The 19685-nt window shown below is 32.8% G+C and overlaps 1 long non-coding RNA gene across 3 annotated transcripts; it reads left to right on the forward strand.

The window, feature by feature from the left end:
• The first annotated feature begins 3181 nt into the window (after window positions 1-3181).
• On the forward strand, window positions 3182-5904 carry LOC114417722. Of its 3 annotated transcripts, none has more exons than XR_003667894.1 (6): window positions 3182-3509; window positions 3814-3852; window positions 4060-4128; window positions 4755-4836; window positions 5167-5374; window positions 5676-5904. It is a non-coding gene; the product is annotated as an uncharacterized LOC114417722 (long non-coding RNA). The 3 variants fall into 3 exon arrangements; XR_003667893.1 differs by lacking the exon at window positions 4755-4836 and having other exon boundaries at window positions 3182-3342; window positions 3445-3509; XR_003667892.1 differs by lacking the exon at window positions 4755-4836.
• Window positions 5905-19685: the final 13781 nt, after the last annotated feature.

The raw sequence follows: 19685 nt of genomic DNA on the forward strand, positions 1-19685 counted from the left end.
AATCCTGCCTAGGTTAGCTTTGCTATTCTTAGCCGGTCCCAAGCCCGGATAAAAGGAGAGGGTTGTGTTAGGCTTTCGACAGCCAACGTAAAACTTTGTCGAATCTCTATGACATGGATCAATTACGTAATAATGTGAATGCTAGGTCGTTGCCCGGAAGCAACGCGCTGTATGGCTCGAGTACAGTGTCAAAAGAGCAAGGGCCGCTGCATCGCCGCCCGGATGTAGTGAAAAGTAAGCAAGGGTTCCCACATTTTCGTGAACGGGTGTGGGTAAAGAAGCTAGTTCATGACAGGAGGATTCGCTTTGGTACATGGAATATAGGCACACTTACTGGAAAATCTATGGAAATAGTGGATGTTATGGTGAGGAGGAAGATCAATTTTATGTGCCTACAAGAAACTAAGTGGACAGGTGAAAAAGCGAAAGAATTAGACAACTCGGGATTTAAGCTGTGGTATACGGGAAAAATCAGATCAAGAAATGGGGTAGGGATTATTGTGGACAAGGAGTGGAAGAAGGATGTCGTAGATGTAAGAAGAGTAGGAGATCGTATCATAGCCTTAAAATTGGTAGTGGGACAGGACACCTTTAATGTTATTAGTGGGTACGCACCTCAGGTTGGGTTAGCAGAACACTTTAAGGTAAAATTTTGGGAGGATCTAGAAGGGGTACTTCAGGATATACCCCAAGGAGAGAAAGTTTTCCTAGGAGGGGATCTCAATGGACATGTAGGTAGCGTGGATAGAGGTTTTGAGGGGGTGCATGGGGGTTTTGGCCTAGGGGAGATGAATGGGGAGGGTAAATCCATCTTGGAGTTTTCGGAGGCTTTGGATCTTTCTATAGCCAATACATGGTTTAAGAAAAGAGAGGAACATCTTATCACTTACAAAAGTGGGGGGACATGTTCTCAGATAGATTTCTTCCTTATCAGGAAGTCTGATAGGAAGTATTGCTTGAACTGTAAAGTTATCCCGGGAGAGAGCTTGACTACCCAACATAGAGTTTTGGTTATGGATGTAAGAATTAGAGATAGGGCAAAGAGAAGAAGTCCTATGGCAGCACCAAGGATCAAATGGTGGCACTTGAAGGGTGAGAAACAAGGAATCTTCCAACAAAAGATATGGGAGGGATGGGGTGGACAATCACAAGGAAGTGCAAATGATATGTGGAACAAGACGTCCCAAGAGATTATTAAAGTGGCTAAAGAGACGTTGGGTGAATCTAGAGGTTTTGGACCTAGGGGTAAAGAATCGTGGTGGTGGAATGAAAGTGTTCAGAGCAAAGTTAGAGTAAAAAAGGAGTGTTTCAAGGAGTGGTCTAGGTGTAGAAATTCTGAAACTTGGGATAAGTATAAGATAGCTAGAAATGAAACCAAAAAGGCGGTGAGTGAGGCAAGAGCCCAAGCTTTTGACGGACTATACCAAGCTCTAGGAACCAGGGACGGAGAAAGATCTATATATAGGCTTACTAAGGGTAGAGAGAGGAAGACTAGAGATTTGGATCACGTAAAGTGTGTTAAGGATGAAGAAGGCAAAGTCTTAGTGCATGAAAAAGATATCAAGGAAAGGTGGAAGGTGTATTTCCACAACTTATTTAATGATGGATATGGATATGACTCTAGCAGTCTAGACACAAGAGAAGAGGACCGGAACTATAAGTATTATCGTCGGATTCAGAAACAGGAAGTAAAGGAAGCGTTGAAAAGAATGAGTAACGGTAAGGCGGTGGGGCCAGACAACATACCTATTGAAGTGTGGAAAACTCTTGGAGATAGAGGTCTTGAGTGGCTCACCAAACTCTTTAATGAAATTATGAGGTCAAAACGCATGCCGGAGGAATGGAGGAGAAACACGTTAGTGCCAATCTATAAGAACAAGGGGGATATACAAAATTGTGCAAATTATAGGGGAATCAAGCTCATGAGTCATACCATGAAATTATGGGAAAGAGTGATCGAACGGAGATTAAGAAAGGAGACTCAAGTTACTGAGAATCAATTTGGTTTCATGCCGGGAAGGTCGACCATGGAAGCGATTTATTTATTACGGCGGGTGATGGAGCAATATCGCATGGACCAACAAGACTTGCACTTGATTTTTATTGACTTGGAGAAAGCGTATGATAGAGTGCCTAGAGAGATTTTGTGGAAAGCTCTAGAGAAGAAAAGGGTTAGGGTTGCATATATTCAAGCTATCCAAGATATGTATGATAGGGTATCGACTAGTGTTAGGACACAGGGTGGAGAGTCAGACGATTTTCCCATCACAATTGGTTTGCATCAAGGGTCAACCCTTAGCCCCTACCTTTTTACCTTAATTCTGGATGTCCTCACGGAACAAATCCAAGAGATAGCGCCGAGATGCATGCTTTTTGCAGATGACATAGTCCTCCTTGGAGAGTCGAGGGAGGAGTTGAATGAGAGGTTGAAAACTTGGAGACGAGCTCTAGAAACACATGGCTTTCGCCTAAGCAGAAGCAAATCAGAGTATATTGAATGTAAGTTCAACAAAAGTAGGAGGGTATCTAACTCAGAGGTGAAAATAGGAGACCATATTATCCCTCAAGTCACACGGTTTAAATATCTTGGTCTGTAATACAAGATGATGGAGAAATTGAAGGGGATGTGAATCATCGCATTCAAGCAGGATGGATGAAATGGAGAAAAGCATCGGGGGTGTTATGTGATGCAAAGGTACCGATCAAGCTAAAGGGAAAGTTTTATCGGACTGCGGTAAGACCGGCGATTTTGTACGGAACAGAATGTTGGGCGGTCAAGAGCCAACATGAGACTAAAGTAGGTGTAGCGGAGATGAGGATGTTGCGGTGGATGTGTGGTAAGACTCGACAGGATAAAATTAGAAACGGAGCTATTAGAGAGAGGGTTGGAGTAGCGCCTATTGTAGAGAAGATGGTGGAAAATAGACTTAGGTGGTTTGGGCATGTAGAGAGAAGACCGGTAGACTCTGTAGTGAGGAGAGTAGACCAGATGGAGAGAAGGCAAACAATTCGAGGCAGAGGAAGACCCAAAAAGACTATAAGAGAGGTTATCAAGAAGGATCTCGAACTTAATGATTTGGATAGAAGTATGGTACTTGATAGAACATTATGGCGGAAGTTGATCCATGTAGCCGACCCCACCTAGTGGGATAAGGCGTTGTTGTTGTTGTTGTTGTAGTGGCTAATCCTTCTATCATATTCATGGATGAGCCAACTTCTGGGCTAGATGCAAGAGTTGCTGCTGTTGTTATGAGGGCTATCGGGAAAATAGTGGACACTGGAAGAACAGTTGTCTGCACCATCCATCAGCCAAGCATTGATATATTTGAATCTTTTGATGAGGTAAATATGCAGAGTAAAAAATTGTGACATCTTTATTCTCTTCTACTAACAAGTTTCTAATTTTTATTGTCAACTAAATGCAACTTTTTCTAATGAAATGAGGAGGACAAGAGATATATGTGGGGCCACTTCGACATCATTCTTATCATTTAATCAGTTACTTTGAGGTAAAACTCTTATGAAAATTAGGATATATTGAAGTGCATCTTTATAAAAATTCAGACTTATACAGGTATATATATATATATATATATATATATATATATATATATATATATATATATATATATTAACTGTTTTAGAATTATACCGTTTGAGAAGCAAAGGTTTTTTTTTTAAAATCTCTCAAGAAGTTGACCAAAAAGCAAAAGCTAAGAAAAAGATGCTCTAATTTTACTTTTGTATTTATACCAAATCAGATATTTTAGAGTAGCAACTTTGCCTATGAGTGATTGGGTTATACTTCTCCAGGTATTTATACCAAATCAGAAATAGATGTACACCACACAAGTACGTCTTCGACTACTTCTGCACTACATATAATACTTCATATTCCTTGTAAATTAGTACCTCTGGTATTCCATTTCATATTAATACAATTAATTTTACTGATAAAAAAAAAATTGTGCTATTTTGCCTGAGTGATTGTATTCAAACCTGCTCTTTTGTCTGATATCTGCTAATTTTTGACCTTATCTTGCTTCCTGTGTCTGTTAGGAAGCTAGAGAAATTTCACTAACTCAGGTTCCGCATTTTAACAACAACATTGTTCTTAAATGCAAAGAGGTGACTCTCTTGTCTCTTTGGAGATATTTATGTCCTCTTTATTTTTGTTTATATGTCTGAGCTCTGAATTTACTGCACATTTTTTTTGGGTATTCGCTGGAAGCCTATGTGGATATATAAGTTGTAGTTTTTTCATCTAAATGTTACAAAATATGTCCTTAAAATTATATACTAGTTTTCTTTTTTATATATAACGCTTATAATTAATTACTAGTGAGAAGATTTGCTAAATTTAAAGACTAAACACAAATGAAAAATTTATATGAATTACAACTAAAAAAATTATAGACTTAAATATATTTTATTTCAATTAGAAAACTATAAGAATTGGCTTAAGGCTATTGCCAAAAAATAAAAGAATTATATATATATATATATATATATATATATATATATATATATATATATATATATATATATATATATATATATATATATCTTAACGGTATTGAGGGATTGAAATCTTATGTATCCCCTCACTGTATGTCTTCCCTTGAATTGAAAACTTATTCACCATCAAATTTTTTCTCATTTTTAAAAATAATATTTTTTTCTCTTAATTATTATTATTATTATTTTTTACTAAAATGTTATATTTTAACCTGAAAGTGACTATTATGGTGCAGTTTTTGACTAATCAATTATGGCCTATGAGATAACTGAGATAAAGAGTAAGTAATAAGCATAGCAATGCCACTATGTGCTTAGGTATGTCTTGGTTGATTTTGTGGCTCATAGCTGAATTATTGTGTTCTTTCTATTGTTTGTACGTTGTAGTTTAATATTAAAATTCTGAACTTGCACTTTTCTTTATGTTAAGTTATTTTAAGGAGTTGCCAATTTGTTAGTAGATTTCTCTGCAAAACCCATTAAGTTATGAATTTCTGCATTTACACAATATAGGATTTTCTTTATTTGGTTGGATAGGGGAACACGATATGGTGTTTATCAAGCAATAATGGAGATGTTTTATCCTTTTCTTGAGTTAGTTTGTAATCTTTGATAAAAGTTGATATTGTGGTCTATTGTTTTGTTTAGATTGACTAAATCCAACTTCCGAGAGCCAATAAATATTGGAAGTGATGAGATGGTTAGCATGAATGAGATGGCTGAGATTATTATTGGCTTTGAGAACAAGAATATTCCTATTCACCACATTCCTGGCCTTGAGGGTGTTCGAGGTCGTAATTTAGACAATACAATGATAAAAGAAAAACTTGGTTGGGCTCCAACTATGAGGTTGAAGGTAATAATATTACTATCATGAATTGGGCGAAAATTATCTTATTTCCACTCTATAATTTATTCCATGTCATATTAAGTTCTATGGAACAGTCATAGCTTATAGGTCAATTGCACCATGCTCAATTTATGGTACTTGTATAAATCAATTCTCCATTATGTGTCAAACTATTCAATGAATTCGCCCTTATGGTACTTGTATATTAAGTTTTAGCTTTTCTAGATGAAAATATTCGTAGTTTATACCTTGTTCTTTTTCAATTTTTCTATGAATACTTAATAGTATCTCAATTGTGATGTTGTAGGATGGGTTGAGAATCACATACTTCTGGATTAAGAAGTAGATCGAGAAGGAGAAGGCTCAAGGTATTGATATATCTGTGTATGGGTCTAAATTATTTGTTAAGGTGGTTTTTTAAGGTACTTCGTGGTGCTTAAGGTGGTTTACTGCACTAGAAGCTCTAAATTATTTGTTTTGAATTTTGATGTCTAAATAATTGATTAATAAGAAAATAATTTTTTATTCCTTATGAATATGGTATCTGAATGTTCTATAAATGAAAAACCTTGTCAAATGTGCAATGTTCATCCTGTGATGATTCTAGTAGATTATCTATAGCTGATTGCTTTAGGTGCCTAATAATTATATTTATTCATTATTACTAATATAGATAATTTTGAGTACTCATTATTAGGTTTTAATTAATTAATTAATTAATTATTACTTGATTATATGTATTCACTATGCATAATATAAATAATTTGAATCACTGATTCTCAGTTTTTATATATATAAACAATTATTAGATCAAACAGATTGATTATTTAATATGTAAATTTTTGGTTTTTTCACATCGGTGCCGCCAAGGGAAACGATGTTGAAACCACAGCTTACTACATCGGTGCTGCCACAAGAAACGATGTTGAAACCGCAGCTTACTACATCGGTGGTTTCACTAAAACGATGTAGAAAGTCATGTTTACTACATCGATGCTAGCATAGCCACCGATGTGAAAACCACAGGTTACTATGTCGTGCCTTAGAAGACAGCGTTGTAGAAATTATTGTCGTTCAACAACGGTCAGTTTTGGACCGTTGTTGAAAGTTTTTATTTTCAACTACCTTACATTCAAAAACGGTCATGCACCGATGTTGAATACCCAATTCGATCGATGTTAAAAATGCGCTTTCTAATAGTGTTACCAATAGAAGAAGGAATTTGTCCAAAGAGCTTATTTGTTGACAAAGAAAGTTTGGTAAGCTTTGTCAAGTTTCCAATAGTGAAAGGAATTGGTCCAGAGAGCTTGTTTGAGAACAAAGAAAGTTTGGTGAGCTTTGTCAAGTTTCCAATAGTGGAAGGAATTGGTCGAGAGAGCTTATTTGATGACAAAGAAAGTTTGGTGAGCTTTGTCAAGTTTCCAATAGTGGAAGGAAGTGGTTCAGAGAGTTTGTTTCCAAAGAGGCGAATAGACTCCAAAATGACCAAGTTACCTATGGAAGATGGGATTGGTCCAGAGAGATTATTCTCAAACATTGGATTGTGACAAGTAAATGGAGTTTCCCCACATTATTAGGAACGAAACCAGATAGATAGTTGCCATAAGCGTACAAATACACTAAATTGCTAAGATTTAATTTCCAATTGTAGAAGGGATTGTACCTGATAAAGATTTACCAGAAAGATCAAGTTGATACATATTTGTTATCATTCTAATTTCTTGAGGAATAGAACCCAAAAGATTATTTTCTGAAAGCAATAAATACTTCAAATTGATTAACTTCCCAATTTTCTGAGGAATGGAACCAGAAATGTCATTTAACTGAAGCCTTAATTCTGTCAAGTTGACTAACTGAGTTATTTGAGATGGAATTGGTCCAAAGAGATAATTGTCACTTAAATCAAGATGAGTGAGTTTGTACAACACCCCAATTTGGGGAGGAATACTTCCATTCAAGAAGTTGTGACTTATATTTAGAATGAGGATATTTGGAAGTGATGAAAAATTGAGAGTTTGAAGTGTACCCTTTAATCTTCCAAAATGTGTAAGATTTATGTTACAAGAAATTCCAAGCCAATTGCAAGAACTATTGCCACCCATGAAGATAGCAAAGTTTGACTTTGATTCTCAAGGCTGGCTTTCCACTTCAACAAAGCATTTGCTTCATCAGTTTGTTGTAATGTGAGTGAAGCAGAGAAAGCAGTTGCATGGAGAGAAGTGGACATAGTGAATGCACAAAAGCACATTGCAATTAGAAGAAGCCAAAATGATGGAAGATTCATGGATTGAAGGGTCGGAAATATGAACAACATTGGTGTGGTATAGAGTGAATTATTGTAAGTACGTGAAGTTGCTTCAATTTTCAGAGATTTATATGCCGTTCATGCCGTTGGGATGTTGCATGTACGTATTCACAGCAAGTCACGGACACGAGAACCTAAGTCATGAAAGTAGCGCTGAAATGTTCTGCCTCCATCCACCCATCTTACGTGGTTAAATAGATTAAAAAAAAAAAAACTCTCTCCGGCCCGGTATGTAAGTAACAAAACTTTTTTATTTCTTTTTTCTTAAATACTATTTTATTTTTTATGGTAAATACAATATCAAAAAATTTAAAATCTTCCCACAACATTTTTAATCAATTAAACTAGGTCCTTTGATTTTTCATTTCAAATATAAATAAATTTCAATTATTTCTGTCATTTTTAATAAAATTATTTTCAAACTATCTTTTCATTTAATAAGATCAAATATTTTTTTATACATATGAAATTTCAATGAAAAATAATTTTAAAAAATTGATTAATTTATTAAAAATAAAACAATTTAATGAATTTAACTAATTTTTTTTAATAAATATAAAAATATTTTTTTCTTCTTATAATGGAAATCGGAGTGAGTAGACATAATCTAGAATTTCACATCTGAAATTATCCTAATATCATATTGTGTTCAATGCTTTTTATGAATGAAATATTGGTTGAATATTGTTTTTTTCTCGGTATAAATTTATTATATTTTAATTTAATTATATTAAATAGTAAATAGCTTCGAAATTTAATGAAAGTTAACTTTGGAATATAATAAGTTAGTCAAAAGTTTAAATAGTTAACCTGTGTTTCAAGTTTAAAAGCAAGAGAAAATTAACTTTGATTTGGTTGTTTTCTGTTTCAATGTTCCCTGAAAATAAAAAATGATGATAGAAATATGTTTGGTTGGATTTCTATTTTCAGTTTCAGTAAAAATATTTTCTCAGACGAATCAAAAATTGAAAATAATAAAATTTCATTTTTAGTTGAAATCAGAAACCTCATTTTAAGTAAAATGAAAACGTGGTGGTAATGAATGTAATTTTAAACAAATCTAAAAATACATTTTCTTTTAAAAACGTATTTTCAATATTTTTATTTCTTGAAGACAGACAACAAAAAGTCAAACCAAACATATTTTCAAAATTCTAATCTTTTAAAAATAAAAATATTTTTTAAAAAATGAACAAAAAATAAAAACAAAAAATAAAAATACAAACCAAATACATTCAGACACAACAAACTCAGCGCTCCAATCACCGTTTTCCGACAGATTTCGTAGACTTCTGTTATTATTACGGAAAGCTCTCGTGTATTGCAGAAGCACTTTTTTCTTAAACGATGAAGAGACCGAAACAGGAGCAAGCTACACGTTTTACAACAGCGTGAGGCTGAAATGCGTGAATCTTATACCTCCATTTTTCAGGTCAATATTAAGAAAGGATGTGAAAGCTGCAAGGACTACAGCTTCGGCAATGACGTGATTTTTCTCGTCCTAAATGTGTTCCCAAACACGCACATCAAATGTGTATCCGATTTTTTTCCAAAAGCATACTTACAAGTTACAATTACAAATTAGGAAATTAATATTAAATTTAATTAAAATTTCTATAATTATTTTATATTTGACTTAAATATGTCTAAGATTTCTTGATAATTAAAATACTTATTTTTATTATTGAATTTATTAGCGCTAACAGTTATGCTCTGAAAAATAAAAAATTAAAATTTTATTCTAAAATAAATAAAAAGTGCGATAAATTTATCATATCATTAAATTTTTTGTTCAATTATGTCAAATGACTATACCTACGTGACACTTTTGATATTGGCATATCAATTTTTTGTTGTCGCATGTCATTTTCATAATTATTGTGTGTCATTAATTTATATGATTATCATGTGTTAAAAAATTCACTTTTTAATTTGATTCTTGAATTTAACAATTTATTGTCATTAACTTAATTATTTACTTGATATTTTAATTTTGCTAGGACGGGGAGGGTTTAAAATTTGGGGATAAAAGTGTAATGATGAGTTTCAACAAAACTCCAGGGTCACTAAACATAAAACTTATACACCACTTTTTGTCCAAGCGGTGTATAAACTCACTATTAGGAACATTAGACTGCACTTATCCAAACAAGCTGTGTATATCACCTCCATGTTTTATATATACACCATTTTTTTCAAAAGTGTCATATATTGAAAATTTTCATAGTGGTATTGTTATTTTAATCTCTAAAAGTACTTTCAAATTTTTAATTAAATCTTATATTGTATGAATTATGAGCATAAGCATTATCGTATTCTTTCACTTCTATTTTTTTTTGTAATTTTGTCATTTAAATTATACTATAAACATGAAACTAATTTATAATTATATAACAATAGTTAGCATTAAATTCAGGACACCAATGACAAGATTTTATAAGGTTCCAAATCAAATTTTCTATCTAAATCAAATTATTATCTTATATGTTATCAATATGTGTAGAATGAGATTAAATAATTAATATATTTTATGGAATAATGTCAGTGACGAAAAGAAAGTTAAAAAAACTTGACAATCACAAAAGGAAAAAAAGAATGAAAGTATTAGAATAAATAATTGTTAGTGATTTCAAATATAAAATATAATTTTTTATTTCTATACTTAATAATTATTTTTCATTTAATTTTTATCATCATAAATAATTGTTATAACTGTAAACAAATGTAATTGACTATCATTATGCTAATAGTTTATATGTAACGCGAGACTTAATTTAAAATTCAAAAGTGTTTTCATATATCAAAATGATCCTACATAGTTAAGTTATAAGACTAAAATATTATTAAGTGACTAAATTTAATGACTAAAATGACATCAAATTATTAAGTTTAGATACCAAATTGAAAAGTTAATTTTTTGACAAGTGATAACCACATAGATGATATGTAACAATCATATGAATGACACATTGCAATCGTCAATTGTCACATCATCACCATAAGTATCATGTAGGCACAACTGACTAAGTTAACAGTAGAACTAATTTGTTGCACTTTTTACATATTTAGAGACAATTTTGATTTTTCATCTTTAAGAGACCTAACTATTTACGCCTAATTACTAAGTCAATGTTATTTACCCTTAAAATAAATAGTGTTTTTTGGATGAGCTCTCACTATCCCAACTACTAATTAATAACTAATTTATTGAGGTACTGAGATTCATTCAAAGTCATCACCTCTATCAATAGACACTCTTCAATAAACATGGGTTTGGAAATCGAACCCCTAACCTAAATATCTTTCAATCTTGTCACACCATGTTGGTAAACGATAAACAGTGTAACATTAAAGAGATGGTAAATGAGAAATTTTATTATGAAATGGAGGATAAAATAGAAAAAAATAAACTATAAACATAAATGTTATTTCAATTAATATTTCATATTATGTTATAAGTGTGATAAAATTGTATATAAATTCATTTATCAAATAAATTCATTTAGCTTAAATAACTTGTGAAACACATTTTAAGTCAACCATAAGTTAGAAGAGTGACATTAACTAAAATTCTACAAACAATCACACACATATACAATTATTAGGGGGCAATGGTGGTAATAACAACGACAATTATGATAGTGCTGATAATAGTGACAACAATTGTGATAGTGATTATGATGATTAACGACAATCTTAAATAAGAGTAACGTGATAAGCTAACATGGGGTTGACCCAAATGATTAAAGATCGATAACGAACTTTTACCTTCTTTATGGATGTGGGTTCGAATTTTGTTCTTACCAAAATCCGGAACTATGACACGTCAGGATGGACGTAGTCAAAGTGGACTCCAGAACTTCACACGCTGGCTTTGAGGATGACCTTTGTTGAGAGGACAAAAGGAGGAACCTATAAAATAAAGAATTCCGACACTCAAGTAAGAAATGAGTTAGGAGATAAAAAAAAAAAAAGTGGTGTGATTATTGAGATATTATATAGAATGTTAAATGCTACAAAAATGACATTCTACATTTACGTTCTAAATTTGTTGTTTAATAACCGATGTAGAATGTGTCACAATGAAATATTTGAAATTTAAATTAACTATTTTACATTGGTTTTTGTGGAAGCAAAGCTTCATGATGAATCAACAATGATTCAAAGGTGTTTTGATGATAACAATGATGACAACAAAAGATGATGACAAAGGTGATGAACAAAAAGCTCAAAAGATCAAAGAACAACTCAAGTGAATCAAAGAACATCTCAAGTGAATCAAGAACAAGTCAAGAGTTCAAGAATCAAGAAGAATTCAAGACTCAAGAAGAAAGCCTACAATCAAGAATCAAGATTCAAGATTCTCAAGAATCAAGATCAAGACTCAAGATTCAAGAATAAAGAAAGGACTCAATCAAGATAAGTATTAAAAAGTTTTTCAAAACTTTGAATAGCACATGAGTTTTTGAAAAACCTTTACCAAAGAGTTTTTACTCTCTGGTAATCGATTACCATATTGTTGTAATCGATTACCAGTAGTAAAATGAGTTTGAAAAAGTTTTCAAACTGAATTTACAACGTTCCAAATATTTTCAAAAGGTTGTAATCGATTACAATGTTTTGTTAATCGATTACCAGTGTCCTTAAACGTTGAAATTCAAATTTAAAAGTGAAGAGTCACATGATTTCACTCAAAAGCTTTGTGTAATCGATTACACTTATTTGGTAATCGATTACCAATGTTTGTTTCTGAAAAATCTAAAGATGTAACTCTTCAAAAAGGTTTTGATTTTTTCAAATGGGTTTTAAGTTTTTCTAAAAGTTATAACTCTTCTGAATGGCCTTCTTGACCAGACATGAAGAGTCTATAAAAGCAAGGCTTTGTTTTGTATTTTTAATCAATCATTCCAATCTTGAACACTTTTCCAATTCATTCAAACAATCCTTTACAAGCCTGGAATCTCTTTGAACTTCTTCTTCTTCTTCTTCTTTGTACCAAAAGCTTTCTGAAGTTTTCTGGTTTTCCAAAACTTGAAAACTTGTGCTATTCATCTTTTCATTCTCTTCTCCCTTTGCCAAAAAGAATTCGCCAAGGACTAACCGCCTGAATTCTTTTTGTGTCTCTCTTCTCTCTTTTCCAAAAGAAGGAAGGACTAACCGCTTGAATTCTTTTGTGTCTCCCTTCTCCCTTGTCAAAGAATTCAAAACGACACAGTCTGAGAATTCTTTTGATTCTTCCCATTCCCTAATACAAAAGCGTTTAAAGGTTTAACTGCCTGAGAATTCTTTTGTATCCTCATTCACAAAGTATCAAAGGTGTAACAGCCTGAGATCTTTGTCTTAACACATTGGAGGGTACATCCTTTGTGGTACAAGTAGAGGGTACATCTACTTAGGTTTGACTGAGAACAAGAGAGGGTACATCTCTTGTGGATCAGTTCTAGTGGAGGGTACATCCACTAGGGTTTCAAAGAGAACAAGGTAGGGTACATCCCTTGTGGATCTTTGCTTGTAAAAGGATTTTTACAAGGTTGAAAGAAATCCCAAGGACCGCAGGTCGCTTGGGGACTGGAGGTAGGCACGGGTTGTTGCCGAACTAGTATAAAAACTCTTGTGTGTTTGTTTCCTTCTTCCCTACTCTTTTACTTTCCGCTGTGCATTTAATTTTCGCTTTTACTTTCTGTTAATTTTCTCTTCTACTCCATATTCTCTAAACAACAAAAGTAAAAGCCTTGAAAGAGTAATTTTTAATTGGTAAAGTTTTAGGAATAATTAATTCAACCCCCCTTCTTAATTATTCTGAGGTCACTCGATCCAACAGTTTTTATCTTAACTGATGTAAAATGAGTCATTTTATATCAATTCATAAAAGAATCAATGTTGGATGTGTTTTTCTTAACTTTTTTGTGACTTTTTTCCTACTTATAAGTAGAAGCTAGGCCAAACAATATATACAAAAGCTCTAAATATTATAAGGAGATTAAAAAATCTTTTAAAAAAACTCCTTGAAGGAGCTTCTCATAAGCTTACATGGAGCTTTCTTGCCATGCTCCACTTCGAATCTCATCCGTAGCTATTTTCTTTACTTCTTACTTGCTTTTAAATTCTAATTGTGTTCACTGCTCCATTTTTTTTTCTTTTCCTAATTAAATCCTACGCTCTACCTATCTGTAAGTAGTACACCACACTGCCAGAAACAAAAATAAAAAATATACCTGCAACTGGAAGTTAAGTTCGCATCACTAGAATTTTATGCCCGCTAACCCAAAATTTATTCATGAAAATAAAAAAGAAACAAAAACATGGGGGCATGAATAATTTCATGCAACATCCATGTAAATTCAATCAAATCAACTTACGTAATAGAAGTTACTTTGACAACATGTTGTTTCAATCAATTTAACCAAAAAATACAAGACAATATAATATAATAAATGAGAGGTTTTAAAATTACACCACTTTCACATATAATTTAGTTATATAAAAATATATATAACAAAACATGCAAATATTTTGCGGAACATGCTCATCGCAAGATACCTAGCGCAACATTAATTCCTGAATAAATTAATTTGTAAATTGGTACTTTCAACGCAATGATCAAATATTGATAATAAATTTTGTCAAATAATAGTCTTTCTTTCGACCGACTATTATTCACATGAAAACATCTTATAATTGTCACACATTTATCATCACAAGTATAAAATATTATTTGGCCAAATTGTGTCTTCCTTTGGGCCGAACACAATTCGCATAAATAATTTTATACAAAAATCTATGTAATTTTAATCAAATCAATTTTTACAATAGGGATTACTTAAACAATATATCGTGTCAATCAACTTAATTAAAAAAATTACTAGATATGCAAATAAATGGGAAGGATCAGTTACCCTAAATTAACTTCAATCATGATAGCACAAAAAAAAATATATATAAAACATTAATTACGACAAGTAAATATCATATTTAATGCTATCATTTATTTATACTTAAAATACCCCAAGTAAATATTGCATCTTTATTTTGTTTCTTTTGCTGAGAACACCCTTAGTTTTTCTTTTTTTGTTATGAGGGGTCAAGCTTAAATGAGTACTTTCATATATGTCTTCTACGAACTCTCTTCCTCATGCACATAATGAGATATAAGCTCATTAATGGATCATTTATCCTTCTAAGTGTTATAGTTCACTTTGAATTGTTCAAAGCGTGCAGAAAGTGAGATCAAAACTAAATGCACTAGCAGGTCTTCACCAAGCTCTAGCATAAGTGCTTTTAGTTTTGATGCCAAGTTAGACATTAGACATTTTCATTATGTACTCCCTTATATAACTTTTCCCCTCCCCTTTTTTTAACAAAAAAGATAACAAATAAAAAAAACAAAAAACTACATGCACAAATAACTTCCTTATATATATTATGAACAATAGTCATGAAGAGAAGTTGTTCACAAATCCAAATAGCGATGCCAAAAAAACAAAATACACCCGAATTTAAATCAAATATCCAATTTACCAACAATTAATATGTGTTGTTCCAAAAATAAAAATTGGGTTCATATAACCAAAGCAATACAGGTATAATTGGAATCAAATAACTTTAAATCCCAATAATCTAACAGTAATGGCGGCTCTGATACCACTTGTTGGAATTTTAGAGGATCCTTATGAAATACCAATATAATCACCAAGAACACATTACATTAGATTATCAAGAAGAGTTTTAGGAATACCTGAATTCATAATGATTGATCAAACAAACGCGGCGAAAACTGAATCTGTAGGTGATTTCTTATATGTACTATTCTTAGGATCTAGTATGAAATGGATAACCGACTAACAACCTAAATGGAGGCTTCATGGTTCTTCCTCAATCGGAACTTCTTTATTCCTTAATAGGACCTTCATAACTCTTCAACAGGGAGAAGAGAAACTATATGTGATCAGCCGGTATATTGAGAACCATAGTCTTCTTATAGCGTATTAACCTAATATGGTTCCCATTTAGGAGTCCAACTCACTTAATTTGATCAAATAAAACAAAATCCACTAATAATAAATAATTAATATAACTGTCTTATAATATTAGTCCACATTAATTATTGGAATAGAAAATTCTAACCGATCAAGCCCATGAAAGAAAGTACAATCAACAAACTCTCAAATTAAACATACCTATTCTATTTCAACTAAAATCAAGTCTAATAGAAGTGCTAGAGAGTCCCACCAAAAATACCAGCATTAGAACCCTCATAATTTGTTAATCTATCCGATTAGTTGTTGCCCTCGCTATAAATATATGTCACTATGAATCTCATGATCCTAATTTTGTCCAAGCACATGATTATTGAACAATATATAATAACTTAAGTCCATGATTTTTTATTTAATATTTAAATTTATTTAGTTAATATTATATATATTATTTGTAAATCATCGTTAACATAAAAATCTAATAGTTAAAATAATTATGATTTTTTGTAAAATAAAATGTTTTAAATATTTTTAAGCTTTTAAGCTAAAAAAAATAAAAATTGACAAACAATTTTTACTTAATTTTTTTAAGCTCTAGTTTCTAACTTAAATTTAAAAGTAACTTTTAATTAAAAAGTAAGCTGAGTAAAACATACCCGTAAGACAATCAAAACTACCTCCTTATCATCATGATTTATAGGATAAGAGAGATGATCGTCTAACTTGCCCATCAATGAAGGAATATCAAGTTTTTGATGCTATGGCACTTGACGAAGATGTCCTCAATGAAGAAGTTATAAAATCTCGAGGGTGCTCTTCAAAGAAAACCCATAAAATCATTATATTCTTGGTGTAAAGGGGAAAAGGAATTAACCTGAAGCAGCATATCTAAAAGTGCCAACAAATGAGGTCCAACTCGTTGAATTAGGATTAAGAAGCTTGGCTGTTACAAAATCAGAGACATGAGTCATACTCCAAATCTAAAAGAACATTCTAGCTTGATATATCTCGATGAACAATTGCAAGTGAACAGTCGTGATGCATAAAAAAAAATTAAACAACAATAAAAGTTTATAACACAATAAAAAAATACATATTTCAATTTTTTCAATGTCATCCATGAGCTCTTCAATATCAGTTGTCCATGGAGAGGATCAACACCAATTGTGTATAAACCAATGCTTCAATTGTCTTTTGAGGAGAGAGCTTTCATAACAATTAAGCACTTTACCTCATGTCCTAAAAGGAAACTCTGACAGACCCACAATCACAACATATAATGATGATCGAAACAGAGAGGAACATGATGCAGTTTCGCGGCACAGAGAAAAGGCTCGAGACGGCGAGACTTGCTGAGAGAGGTGTGAGCCTGAGGTAGGGGTTCACGACACAGAGAAGAATGGACTGAATAGTTAATAATTTAGGATTTTAGGTTTTCTTTAGTGGGTTGGCACTGAGAAGGGGTGTGTCGTTTATTTACAAGGCTATAGGAAATACAATACAGTACAACATGCATTGTACACTTTGCGATTCGCTTTGGATTGGGTCGGTTCCCGAGCCCCAAACTGAAAACCCAATCGAATCACTCGATTCAGGGAAAAACAAATTCAAAAAAAGGTTTGAGTGCTGCTAGGTGCACCCAGCAATTATTGTGAAAATTCCTTTAAGCCCCTGAGTGTTATTTTTAAAAAAATAACTCTCTCGCCTCTCTCTCTCCCGCGCACGCGTCTTCTTCTTCCTCCAACTATTCTGCTTCTTCAGTTTTCTGCTTCTTCAGTCTTCCTCGGACCCTTTGCAGCTTCTTCATTCTTCTTCTTCTTCTTTGCCGCCATCGCCGCCATTGTTGCCGTGTTTAGGAGGAAGGTGTGGGTCTTCGCGTTTGTGGTTGTTCTTCGTGTTTGTGCTTCTTTTCGTGTTTCCGCTTCTTCTTCAAGGTAAGTTTGTCGTTCGTGTTTTGTTTTTTGTCGGCGATGGCAGAAACCGCTGTCGGGAAGTTTCTGGGTCGTTTACGGATCACTTGATCCGTAAGCATTTTCCGGATCAAGTTGATCTGGAAGATGTTTACGGATCAAGTGATCCGTAAACTATTTGTTAGTAGTTTACGGATCACTTGATCCGTAAGCATCTTCCGGATCAACTTGATTTGGAAAATGCTTACGGATCAAGTGATTCGTAAAGCATATTAAGTAGTTTACGGATCACTTGATCCGTAAACTACTCACAGCTTCATTTTATTTGAAAAATTGCCAATTATTTGATATATTGTGAGCTTTTTTTTAAATTAGGAATTTTGGTTATTAGGATCACCTCTGAATGTATGCTAAATATTTGATAAATAGTGTCATTTTGGAGAATATCTACTGTTTCAATTTGATTTAATGCGAATATGTAATTGCCTTTGATGTAATTGCCACTTAGAATTGAATGTGGTATCGGAAAACTAATTCAAATGCCTAGACAACCTCAGAAAATTAAGTTCAAAAGTAACATGATTAGGACAAATCCCTAAAACTTGATTAAATGTTGATCCTTGAGAGAAAAAGGAAAATGGGAAATCATTGCTTCACCTAACTCACCTGCCTAATGTCTATGAATTTCTTTTGCTCCCTCTAAAGCTCAAAGGCCTGCAATCATTTCATTCTTCAAAAAGCAGCCCAACCTCCTTTTGCTTTGAACAAAGACAATGAATTTTATTCATGTCTTAAAAGGAGAAAACATTCATTATCCGGTGGTCACACTACTAACTTCAATTTCAACGTTCACAACATATTTAGGACTAGCATTATTAGCTTTTTATAGAACTGGTCAACAAAAACATATTGGTCAATGTGGATTATTTCTAGATAGAATGCTATAAGGACAATCAATTAGTGTATATAGAAAACATTTAGAGAGAAAGTTTTATGAGGGTTCAGAGAACAATTAATCCAAATCCTATAATGATTGCAACTTTTACTAGCTGTTCTTATTTCTATTTCAGACTGAACATCAATATTGTTCTATATATTAATATATATTGTTCTTAGATGGAATTGTCACAAGCAGTATAACAAGGAATGGTCCTAGTTGTGGTAGCCAACAAGGGAGGGAATTGACATTGATATCATAATGAAGTGAACATGTTATGGCAATTGAATTAGTTTAATGTAGTGGGTTACTTCTATTAGAGTCATCCAAATTTGTACATTTTAGTAAGAATTTAAGTCTTCTTCTGCACTTGTTCAATTTAGCTATTTTATTCCTTCACTCAATCCTCTAATGGGTTTTATTCTAGCTTTGGTGAATTATAAAAATAGAACAAAACACAATATTGTGTTGAGAAATGGTATATTTTGATTCTATTTCGTTTATCCAGACACATCAAACACTATCTTAGCATTAATTCCTAATTTTCATTTATCCACACACATCAAACACATCAATCCTGGTTTGATTCTATTTCGTTTATCCACACACATCATTCCTTCATGAATCATTGTTTCTCAGATTCATAAAGCTCAGCAAGTTTCTCTCTAAGCATTTGAGATGCTGTTGACCACTAAGCATTTGAGATGTTGTTAACCATTATTTATGCTTAGTTTGTTTATCCACACGCATTTGAGATGTTGTTAACCACAAAACAACACCTTCCTGAATCAAGGTCAATACCACTAAGCATTTGAGATGCTGTTGACCATTGTTTGTCAGATTCATAAAGCTCAGCAAGTTTCTCTCTAATAAGTAAAACATATGATAAAACAACAAGTGGCCATTAGAGTAATTGAATTGACTCAACCAAATGCTTGAAATTTGAGAAAATGAAATGAGTGATGGATTTTGCGGTACTCATTTGCAGATCATGGTTAGGACTAGAGGATTAAGTTGTGCCTTAGGTCAGGTAACTGGCAGAGGTGTGGGCGGAGGAGATCGTGATGATTCTGATGATGCTCCACAGCTTCGACGGCCTACTGCATCCGCACGGAGGCAGCGAGTCACTGTGACTACGGATCACGTCGATGAGCCAGTCATCCCTGCGTCAGAAGTTTAGGATGACCCG

Source organism: Glycine soja, chromosome 7, assembly GCF_004193775.1.
Source record: "Glycine soja cultivar W05 chromosome 7, ASM419377v2, whole genome shotgun sequence".
Taxonomy (NCBI): Eukaryota; Viridiplantae; Streptophyta; class Magnoliopsida; order Fabales; family Fabaceae; genus Glycine; species Glycine soja.